This window comes from Molossus molossus, unplaced genomic scaffold (assembly GCF_014108415.1).
Source record: "Molossus molossus isolate mMolMol1 unplaced genomic scaffold, mMolMol1.p scaffold_m16_p_17, whole genome shotgun sequence".
Taxonomy (NCBI): domain Eukaryota; kingdom Metazoa; phylum Chordata; class Mammalia; order Chiroptera; family Molossidae; genus Molossus; species Molossus molossus.
The window spans coordinates 36,331,156-36,343,307 of NW_023425352.1; the positions used below are offsets into that span (position 1 = coordinate 36,331,156).

At 41.5% G+C, this 12,152-nt stretch overlaps 1 protein-coding gene and 1 pseudogene across 2 annotated transcripts in view; both read left to right on the forward strand.

Moving 5' to 3' along the window:
* The window catches only part of PRKG1 (protein kinase cGMP-dependent 1), a 1,169,747-nt gene that overhangs the window by 850,910 nt on the left and 306,685 nt on the right, over positions 1–12,152 (forward strand). The window lies entirely within an intron of this gene.
* On the forward strand, positions 9,995–10,968 carry LOC118632641 (annotated as a pseudogene).

Sequence of the window (12,152 nt, forward strand, 5' to 3'; positions counted from 1 at the left end):
CCACGGGAAACGTGCTCTGGTCTCTTCTCATTTCTCAGTGACCTAGAAAACAAGGTTGTCCACTGAGAATGAGGATGGGGTAGAGGTCTGAGGACGGGAAGAGTGGACGGATGGGACAACACTGATTGCCAGGCATCGTCCGGGCCCCACTTGCTGTTGGAAATCCCACATCTACCCTACACGGGCCAGGGAGAATTTCTTTAAGGCTTGCAGTAGGGGAGAGGGAGAAAACTCAACTCTGCCGGGACAAAAAGGAGGGTGCCTAGGTCATCTGTGTTTGCTAACTGTCCCTTCTGGGGGTTAGGCTCCAACATTCCCACGGAGATTGGGAGATGAGCCCCAGCTCCTTCTGTGGTTACGTTTGTAAGGAAGAGCCCCTAGGTTCTGGAGAACGGAGCTGTACGACTGGCAGAGGCTGGAGAAGCTTTGCATCTCAAAGAGGCAGATGAAGCGCTTGCAAGTGGGAACTTTCTAAAGTAAATGCTCTAAGAAAAGGAAGACCAGGAACCTAGAGTCAGGAAGAAGCCTGTCTAAAGTTTAGTCAAAGAGAGAGAGAGAGAGAGAGAGAGAGAGAGAGAGAGAGAGAGAGAGTGTGTGTGTGTGTGTGTGTCTCTCTCTCTCTCTCAGCCCCATTTGTTTTGCTGGATTCAGGTTCCAAGCAGGCGGAGCACTGGATTTAACCAGGAGTGTTATTTTGCTGAGAAAAAATGAGTGGTGGAGGGAGGCACTGGGCAGCTGAAGGTGCAGGTGGAGAAAGGATTATAATGATTGACCTTGGAATTTAACCTGGGCAAGGAGAAGAGCCTTGGAAGGAGCAAGGGCCAGTGAGAGAGTGTAGGATCAATGGATTTTAGCCTCTTGACCTTGAAGTTTTAGAGTTGTGCTATAATCGGGGTGAACTAGACACACACTGAAAATGTTTTTGTCTCCAGGTAGTAACTGTGCCAGTAAATCTATAGTCTGTAGAACTGCAAAGGTTCATGTACACAGTCTTAGTTTGAGCCTTATCAGAGTGAGCTTCCCTATGATTTATTGATCTCCTCCTCTTATATCTGAACTCAGAGTAAAGCAGAAGTCACACTTGATTCCTACATTCAAGTATAAAAAATTCATAAAAAGAAATCCTGGCTGTATTTCTCTTGGAATGCGCCAACCATTGTACCTGAAACCTCTGTAGATAGAAAACTGCTTTTCCCAGTTCCTTTGCTTTTCTTGTTGAATACACTTGAATGACCATTTTTCTTTTTACTTTTATACAAACAAACAAAATTAAAGTACAAGTTTACTAGTTTCAATCAAGGTCATCAAAAAAAAAAAAAAAAAGTAAGAAATCCTTTAATCATTTCTTTCTATTCCACAGCTGTGAGAGCATTTGCTCTGGTTTGCAAAAAACAATAGTGATAGCTCTACAAAGAATTCTGACCAAAGAAATATTTTAGTATCTTATGTCAGATTTCCTAATCAAAAGATGCCTTAATTGATGTTCGGATTCCATGAGCCACAGTACAGTCTATACCAACAGCACATGAAAATGAAAACAGATGATTATGTGGCCACACATGTGTTTTGAAGACATGAAAATGAACTAAATAAACCAAATGTGAAGTAGACAGATAAATATACTACCCGATGCATGAAAGTGCTCAACTCAAGTTGAATAAACAAGCACAATGAGAAATTAGATGAAATTATGTATCAGATAGAGTGAAGCAAATTTGAAAGAGCAAAAGCATCACCAATGTGACATAACATTGAAGAAAGTGGGTTTGCATGATAATTGGTTTGTCTTTCTTTCTACAAATAACCTCAAGAAGACGAAAGAATCCCCGATTATTGGGAAAGACAAGCGGTATCATTGTAGCCTTCAACAAAGAAGTTTGCAGCCTTGTTTGTTTGACAAGCATTTGTGGAGCACCTAGTGCCAGCAATTGCTCCAAGCTCTGGGGACTCAGGGTCCTGTTGTCCGGTAGCATATGTTTCTGTGGAGGGCAGAGATGAGAAGTTTGTAAGGAAAATAGCATCCAGTGACGCAGCCACTCTGTACCGCGTTACTAATGGAGGCCTCTCTGCTGAGGTGGTCTTTAAGCTGAGATCTGAATGCAGATATGGGCTGGATATGTCCTGAGCAGAGGGAAGAACACGCATTAGATACTAAAGTAGGAATAAGGTTGCTGTCCTTAAGGAACAGAAAGAGAAAAGTAGGCAAGGCCAAAGGACTTTGCCAGTCATGCTTAGGAGTTTGATTTTCATTCTAAACACAATGGGAAGATTTGGAGGTGCTTAGCTGGTCAAGTGACATGATCAAAGTTGTGTTAGTATTTCTGGCTAGTAGGAGAAGAATGGATTATAGAGGGACAGACCAATTAGAAGGTGACAGCAAAGTAATCCAGGTGAGGATGGATGGTTTATGTGTAGATTTACTTTCTTATTGACTATTTCATTCCTTATATTTATTATAAAATAATACTTCCTGCATTAAAAAAAAATAAAGACTAGGGAGAGGGGAGGCAGGAATGAGAGAAATGAAGTATAACTGGATAGAAAGGAATAAACACAATGTTATTGGTATGATAAGTTGATGTAGGAGGGTACATGGGACTAGAGGATACATGGATGATACTTGGGGCATCCGATTCTGGAGCTGAAAAAAAAGATGTTCTAGGAGACACTGTTGTCAGCGCTGACCCCAACCCCTACCTGGGCCCCTTTGTAATTTCTAGCACGGATGTATTCATTTTTGTATTCCTTCCTATAAAGTTATACATGTAATGCCCTTTCATCCCCTTTCTTTATATTACTAAGTAGAAATATTCCTTGGTATATTGACTCTCTCAAGCCTTTTTCAGGAACTTATAACAGTTGTCTCTAGCCCCTTTGAGAAGTGTGTATATCTGTAGATATGAAGAGGTTCTCGGTGAAAGGTTTTCTAGATCAAGCACATATCCTAATATTTTCCTAGGTTGTGTTTTGCAAGACACATTGAAACAATTACTTGATTCTCTAACTAGTTACCTTCATTGTCACCGTAGTGTGTTCTTATCTCCTATCTGCTCAAGTTTAAATATATATCAGGTAATTTAGGACCTCTAGATTTGGCTTGCTGGAGAACTCATTTTGCAGTTTGTAAAATAAGTTACAAGAGAAATTTTAGGTACACATAGGGAATAGCAAGTTTTGACTTTATAAACTGGTTTCATTAACTTCTATCCTTTACATTATAGTAAAATCTGTATTAAATTAGTCACATATTTTGAGAACGTAGAAAGTACCTAGAGTATAAATGAAAAGAACTATGAAATTGTAAGATAAGATCTAACCTCTCCTTTCCTACTATAACAACCTATCACAGTTTCTTTCTTCCTTTATGTACACAATTAGTCACTATAGTTGAATTACATTTTTCAAATGGATGAAATAACCCCTAGTTAATCACCATCTGAGAAAAAGCTCCCTTTCATGATTAGCTACCCAAGCACAGTGGAGAAAAGTCACTGTGAATAAACTCTACCTAATATGTATCCAAATATTGGGACTGTCCTGGCATCTTCAAAGAAATGGACAAATAAAAAAATTTTCTAACACAGAAGAGGAAGAGAGACTAATCTGGTATCATGTCACAAAGAAAGCTTGAAAATTAATGTGGGTAGGGATTGTGCTTTACCAGTGAGGGTGAAGAGGTTTAGGTAACTCAAGGAAAACTATACCTTATTGAAAATGCCAGATCAAGGAACAAATAAAGCCAACAGATTCACTTCTCACCGCTTGCTATAGCCTACTTTTCCTTTATGTGAACAGAATGGGGCATGGTCTAGCTTTAAATATCCTGATTTTTTCAGTGGAAAACAAACCATATCAGAAGCACTGCTTTACTTATATTGAAATATATATTTAAATGTTTTCTTTCCCTTTATTGATCTTAGAGAGAGAGGAAGTGAAAGGGAGAGAGAGATAGAAACATCGATGAGAGAGAATATTGATTGGCCACCTCCCGCATGCCTCCCACTGGGGACCAGGCCCAGAACCTGGGCATGTGCCCTGACCGAGAATCAAACCGGCGACCTCTTGGTGCATGGGTCCATGCTCAACCACGGAGCCACACTGACCGGACTGAAATATATTTTTGTCCAGTTTTCTCATTAAAACAGAATATGATTATCTTAGAGTTAAAAACATAAAAAACATAAAAAACCTCTCGGCTTTGCCAGCTTTTAAAGAGCTCTCTACCTATGGGTCAGCAACTTTGTATGATTGGGTCTTTGACACATTTGAGCCTAAATAATGCGCTGATTTGTATTCCTGGGTGGTGCATTTATTTATGTTTTTGCTTATTGGCTATTTAAGCCATGATGGCCCTGATGAGGTCTTAGACAAATAACATTCTTCAGACTTCTTGAATTCTTAAGAGGGACATGATGAGGAAGTAAAAATGGACAAAAGCAAGGATAGAAAACATTGTTCAACTCACCATTGCTTGATAATGTGGTAGGAAGCAAATATCACATTACACTGTCCAGGGGCCATCAGTGGAGATGGAGGGTAATGGAGCAGAGTCCCGCCTCCTTGCTGCACGAAGTATTTCATGTCATTGCTTTAGTGCTGCAGCTGTCCTTTGGTGGTTCCGTGTCATGTTTACACCTTCCCAGATTCCTTTGCACCCTCTCTACTTGTAATACAGGGGAAACATCTGCATTTGGTTGAGTTATTGGAGTGCTCTTTATGCCACTCTAAACAGGCCTGGAGTCCTCAGGACAGAAACTGATAAAGTCGACAGGAACGTGATTAATTTTCTTTGAGATTTGTTATGACTAAACTTTTTCTTCTCTTCTTTTAGGCTTGGCTCTTGCTACTCAAAGCCATGCTGGAGGGAATTCAAAGAATCTGTTCTTTTTCAATTGCTTTACTCCAAATTGGTAATAGAACTATCTGTTTAGATTTCCCTGGTTCCTTTTGGGTCTTCCCTTCCGTGGGGCAAATGGCTACTTTTGAAGGGGCAAGAAGTGGTAGGTGTGCATGTCTGTGCACACATGTGTGTGTTGTGGCAGTGGGGAGAGATTAGAAAGTAAAGAAAATAGTCGCAATTTAATATTAACATTTTTATCTTATTTTATTGTAGAAGTAATAGGAAATGAGAGAACATATCTGCACATTGTGGATGCAATAAGAGGCTTGTATTAATTAGGATTCTGCAGGGAAACAGAAGCAATAGGGTGTGTATATGGGGGGATGGAGAGAGATTGAGATTAACTGATTCGTTGATTTTAAGGAATTAGCTCGTGTAATTACAGAAACCGCAACTTTAAAATCTATAGAATGGTCTAGCAGGCTAGAGACCTCAGTAGAGCTGATTTTGTAGTTCAAGTTCAATGACTGTCTTCTGGCAGAATTCCTTTTTGCTTGAGAGAGGTCTGTCTTTATTTTATTTTTAAATTATAATAGACATAAAATATTATGTTAGTTTTAGGTGTACACACCTGTGATTAGGCATTTATATAACTTACAAAGTTATCATCTGATATATCCAGTATCTCTCTGACACCATCAATAGATGAATGGATAAAGAAATGGTGAATATAAACGAAATATGACTCAGCCATAGAAAAGAATAATATTTTGTCATCTGTAACAAGATGAATGGACCTAGAGGGTTTCATGATAAATAAAAAGTCAAATAGAGAAAGACAAATGCCAGTCGATTTCACTTGTATGTGGAGTCTGGTAAACAAAAACAAACAAGCAGAATAGAAACGGACTCAAAGATACAGAGAACCTTTTGATGGTCACAGGATGGGAGAACGGTTGGGGGGATGGGTGAAAAAGGTGAAAGGATTTAGAAGTACAAATTGGCAGTTACAGAATAGTCACAGGAAGGTAAAGTACAGCATAGAGAATATAGTTAATAATACTGTCTTTGTTTTATTAAGACCTTTAATGGATTGGGAGAGTTCCACCCCTATTATGGAGAGTAAAATGCTGTTCTCTCAAGTCCACTGATTTAAATGTTAATCTCATCCACTAAAACACCTCCACAGAAAAATCCAGAATAATATTTAACTGAATATCTAGGCACCATGGCTCAGCTAAATTGACACATAAAATGAACCATCACAGGACTTGTATCCAGAATATGTAAAGAACACTTACAACTCAATAACATAGAGGTAACTAGTGTAGTTTTAAAATAAGTAAGTGACTTGAATAGCTATTTCTCCAAAAGAGAAATGCCAAAGGCCAATAAGCACACGAAAAGATGCTGAACGTTAATAATTGTTGGGAAAATTAAAATGAAAACTGTGATGACATACCACTTCACACCTACAAGGAGAGCTAGAATTAAAAGGACAGGTAATAGTAAATGTAGGCAAGCATGTGGGGAAATGACAGCTCATGTATATTGCTGGTGGGGCTGTAAAATGGTTCAGCTTCTTTGAAAAACTGGAAATTCCTTAAAATGTTAAATATGGGATTACCATGTGACCCCCAAATCACCCAGTCCTGTCAGTGGTGCAGAGACTGAGAAACTGCTGTGGTTCATAGACGTGATACCACTGGGAAAGTTCGTTAAAGGCATGAAGGAATTAAAATAAGGTGGTGTGGCAGAGTGCCAGGGACAGGTGGACTCCTGTAGCTCGGGCAATTAGGCAAGTGATCTCTGCAGATGTGAATTGGAGTTGACGCAGGATGTTATGGATACTTAATGCATTGATTTGGTGTTTGAACAATATTGATTTTTCAGCTTTTGCCTAACTGAGGTGCTGTGTGATTACATTCTCAACTATAACCATTATAGTTCCGAGCCTCAGTCACGTTCATTCCTTCCTCTAGGGGAAGTTTCTTCTCCTACATCTCTTAGATTGATTTAGTTATCATTATGTGGAAGAAATAAGTGCTTGTTCATTGCTTTAGTGAAGATTTACCTCTTTAAATCGTAAGTTTCTTTAAAAGCAAGCACTATATTGGTTTGGTTTGGTTTTTACCTGGGTACCAATGAGCAGTTGAGGCAAACAATGCTAATACCTTCCACTTATTATTATTATTATCATTATTATTATTTTAATCCTCACCCCGAGGATATTTTTCCATTTATCTTTTAGATTGAGTGGGAAGGATGGAGAGAGAAAAACATTGATGTGAGAGAGATACATCAACTGGCTGCCTCCCGCACCACTACGGCCTGCAACTGAGGTACATGCCCTTGACCGGAATGGAACCCAAGATTTTTTGGTCCGTGGGCAGACGCTCAAACTGCTGAGCCAAAGCGACCAGGACAACCTTCCACTTATTAATGCTAACTCTCTGCTAGGCCAAAAGCTTCTGTTTAATACCATCTGAGTTAAATACTTTTATTCTTACCAATTTACAGCTGGGGAAACAGAGGCTTGGGTAATAGAGCTAAGTAAGGGGGAAAGTACTTGACCCCACCCAGCCCGACACTGGGACCAGCACTTTTCCTGACTATCCTGTGTCGCATCTTGAAAATGTGTGGAATAAATGAAAAACAAGCAATAAATATTTCCCCCACCCCCCACTCTTTCTTACAAATAGTCACTTCCTTCTGAAAATGTTTACTGTCTGTCTCTCTCTTTTTTTTCTTCGAGTGTTTTCCTAGTCAGCATTTTAAATTTATGACAGGAATCCATTTCATGCTCTCTGCAAGCCCCAAAACAAGATGTTTCTAATCATTTTAGCACCAGAATATGTATGCTTTGCTTCATGCTGCCTGTAATTCATTAAAATGTATGCATTCTGCAAATAGGAACCCAATCTGTAATAAATCAGCTTTCTAGAAAACATTCATAGAGAGTGCTTGAAATAGTCGCCACATAAGGATTGATAAACCTGCTTGGTACTTGCAATTTGCTGTCATTTGTGGGGTTTGGAAACAAACTGAATTTGTGCAAAACTGTAAAAGAAAGCATGACTGAAGATTTTCAAGTCTTTTTTTTTTTTTTTTAATCTGATGCATCACTACCAAAATATCTAGTCCAGGCGTTTGTACACAGTAGGCATCTAAGACGTACATCACTGAAGAATAGAGGCCTACTTGTGCTTCAGCACACAGGAAGCTGGAGTTAAGAAAACCCATTGAGCTTTCAGTTTCAGTCACAACGTACAAAGCTTGACCGTGATGGAGAGTTGTTAGCAAACAGCTTGGAGCAGAGGGTGATGCAGGAACGCGGCTCTCTCTCCACACAGTCGGACCACATGCCCCCTTGGGCATCCACAGCAAGGCATCCTCCCACCCCCGGCAGGGAAGGAGTCCTGCGATTTCTTAGGGCCGTGGCTGCAAGGCGGTTTCCTGATAGATAAGGCTGTGGACCAGGGCAGGCAGTATTTCAAGCTTGAACGATCATCAGATGTCAGTCAATATTAATGAGAAGGGACCTGCGACCTGCCAAGGCTTTAGTGAGATTGCGGCCGGATGAGAGGATTCTCTGCGGATCGCACATCCTGTGTGTTCCCTTAATTATTACGGGATCCTGTGAGCCCCTCTCGGGAAGAGCCACCGTTCTCTTTTATTACTTACACCTCAAAATTATTATTTTAATAAAGGTAACAAGGTTTGTCTTATAAGCAGTCCGTTAGTGTAACATCATTCTGCCTTTTCACTTTGCTTTGTATGATGTGCAAATCACTTTACATCTCAACATAGCGTGAGAGCAGTGGGCTCCCCCAACTCTGCTTTCCTCTGCCAAACGTGTTATTTAATACCATGTCCTTTAAAAAAAAAAAAAAAAATTTCTCTTTATTCATACAGAGACAGAGGAAGGGAGAAGGAGAGAGAGATAGAAACATCGATTGGCCGCCCCCTGCATGCCCCCCACTGGGGATCGGGCCCACAACCTGGGCATGTGCCCTGACAGGGAATCGAACTGGTGACCTCTTAGTGCATGGGTTGATGCTCAACCACTGAGCCACACTGGCCGGGCACACGTCTTTTTTTTTAGAAGCTTACCCTGGCTAACTCCGCTTTACCCCCTTCTTGTTTGTTTCTCCCTAATTCTTTCATACAGTGTGTACTTCAAAGCCATGTGCTTGCTCCTCTGTTCCTTGGAACCTGCCTGTCTCCCAATTTTCTGTTAGCACCTTAAGGGTAGGATGGGTCTCAGCTTCTATTCCAATTTCCAGCAGGAAAAGGATTTTCACAGGAATTGAGACTGTCACTTGCGACATAGCCAGTGAATATTTGTTGAATGAATAGTCTGAGCAGGTTTTCAGTAGGGACGTGCTACATGAGGGATTCCGCGAATGATGCACAACTCTTCGGTTTCACATTTGGACGCTATGGCCACAAATGGAATGCAAATGTGTCAAAGACAGGGGGCATGCATTCTGAAATACACGAGGCCGTGGCTGCTTTCTGAAAAGATATCACAGAAGTTTCTGGTCGAGGGTCCCCAAGGACCCCGAGGTGATGGCCACAGGTGTGGGAGTAGAGGGCTGGAAGGTCATATGGAAGGAATAAGATTTATGTACTTCTGTTACCTCTCTTGTCTTCTTTCTCTGTCCCAGGGAACTGTAACAAAGGCCACTCCTTTGAACAAATATTCTAAAGAGAAAACATCTTACAAATCAAAGATTCTGACTTTCCAAATAACTTCCCTGGGCAGATAGTTGAACTGTTGTAACTACCTGGTTTCCCGGGAGATGACTGCCTCTGCAGCCATCTTCCAAATTCCTACCCTTGCACTTCAGTGCCTACTTGTCTTGGGCAAACCCCCAATCAATAGCTTTGTGATGCACATGTCTTCTTTCTTTTTCACTTAGTTCCTCATCTACAGGATAAGATAGTGATCCTATGTGTGTCTGTATGTGTGTATTTATGCATCATCCATCCATCCATCCATCCATCTATCCATCCATCATTATTTGTCCCAGTTACTGGATGTGAGGCAGCAGCTAAGGCACACAGGAGACTGTGGAGAAATTGAAGAGAAGGGGGGTCCAGTCGGTGATAAACCCAGGAGCCCGTGATCAGAGCACCTCCAGCAGCATTATGCCTGCGCTGCTGGACTGCCCCAGACCTTCACTGCCATGGCCAGGGTGCTGCACCGGCCCTTCCTCCTGGAGTGGGCATGCATGAGGCGGGGAGAGGAAGAAATGTTCAAGATGATGAAACACCTAACGGAAGAGCAAGAGAGAAGGAAGGAAAGGAGATGAAAAAGAGAATGTCACTGGGGGAGACCAAAGAACAAATCTTGAAGTCTCAGGAGAAGCCTTTGTTCCTACAGAAAAAGAAGCAACAGCTTTTCCCGCAGCTCAGGAAAGTGCTACATGCAGAAGTGACCTGACCCCTCTGACTTGTGCTGCGTCCCAGCGGGCCTGACTGTTAGCACGGAAACTCACCTCCCCGGCATGCAGGGGGGCCACGGAGGACATGAACACACATAGCGCCCTGGTGGCACCTGAAGAGTCAGCTGTTCCGACCTCAAGTGCTACAACCTGGCACCAAGCCCCGCAGGTGCTATCTCAGGGACCCCAGACAATGAGCAATTCTGAGGCAGCTCAGGCGGCTCCTATGGGACCTCTGGCCGCTACCTGACCGGCTCCCCACAGCCAGCCTCTAGTCTAGTCAGCAGCCGAGAGGCCCCCAGGTTCCTGCAGCGCCATACCTTGTCTCAGCCACAGCCCTGTACAGGGTGTCACCACTTCTAGCCCGCCCACTCGGGGTTCCTCCAGGTTGGCGGTGCTCTGTCTTCACAAAAGCAGGAAGAATTGCTAACCAGCACGCTGGCTTCTCTAACGCATCCTCTCTGTGTCCCATGCACCCCAAGCTCTGCATCCAGCCCCTGGACTCCTTGCCTTTGCCCAGGTCCCTGTGCAGATACAACCAGCAGGAAAGTCAGGCTTTGCAGCGACGAGCCAACCTGGCCCTGGGCCTTCATCCAGCACAGTCAGACCCATGATTCTCTTATAAGTGACCCTCAGATGGTATCTTCACTCTCACTCCCACCCTCTCGCCATGAGTGAGGGTCTGCAGTGTGTCCCAGTCCCAGGCCAATACATTCTATCTGCCACTGGGCATAAAAAGCATATTCATACACACACACACGCACGCACACACGCACGTACGCTTATATCTATGTATTGTGACCATGCCTACGTTTGTGCCTTGCCAACACTCTTTTATCCTGGTTCCACAATTCGATAATTTTGTGACTTTGAACAAGTTATTTAACTTTCCTAAATTCCAGTTTTCTCTTCTAAAGATATAATAATAGTATCTACATCATAGAACCGTTTTTATTTATTATTATTTTTTTCTTATTGATAGGGTATTTCGAATTTTAGCTTTACAGAAAGATAGAACAGGAAATATGGAGAGTAGTCATATGCTTTCTTCTCCCACCCCCATTTCCCCTATTATTAATATCTTGGGTTGGTATGGTGCATTTTATATAATTGATGAACCAACATCGAAACATTATTAGCCAGAGTCCATAGTTTACATTTAAGAGTTCTCTTTTATTGTACACTTCTACAGGTTTTCCCAAATGCATAATATCATGTCTCCACTATTACAATATCATACAGGATCATTTCACTGTCCTGAAAATTCTGTTTTACCTATTTATCTCTCCATCTCCTCTTTTACGATCTCTTCAGTTTTGCTAATGTAAATGGTATTGGATTTTACATTTCAAATTCCACTTGGTCATACCAGTATATAGGACATCGGTTGACTTTTGTATATTAGCTTTGCATCCTTCAACCTGCTATTATCGCATATTTAGGAATTTTTTGTGTCAATCCCTTTGAATTGCCTTGGTGCACGGGTCAATGCTCAGCCACTGAGGCATACTGGTAGGGTGGTATATAATTTTTAAATGTACATTGATTCAACTTGCTAATACTTTGTTGAAGGTTTTTGTGAGAGGGCTATGGGTAGTTTCCCTTTACTGTAAAGTCTTTGTCTGGTTTTGATATTAGCATAATGCTGGCCTCATAGAATGAGTTGGGAAGTGTTCTCTTTGCCTGTTTTCTGGATCAGATTATATAGAATTGGTATTTCTTCATTAAGTATTTGGTAAAATTCACCAATTAGATATAGATAGGCCTGTTCAAATTGTCCATTTCTTCTTGTATGAGTTTTGGCAGATTATGTCTTTCATGGAATTACTCCATCTTATCTAGGTTATTGAATTTGTCGGTAT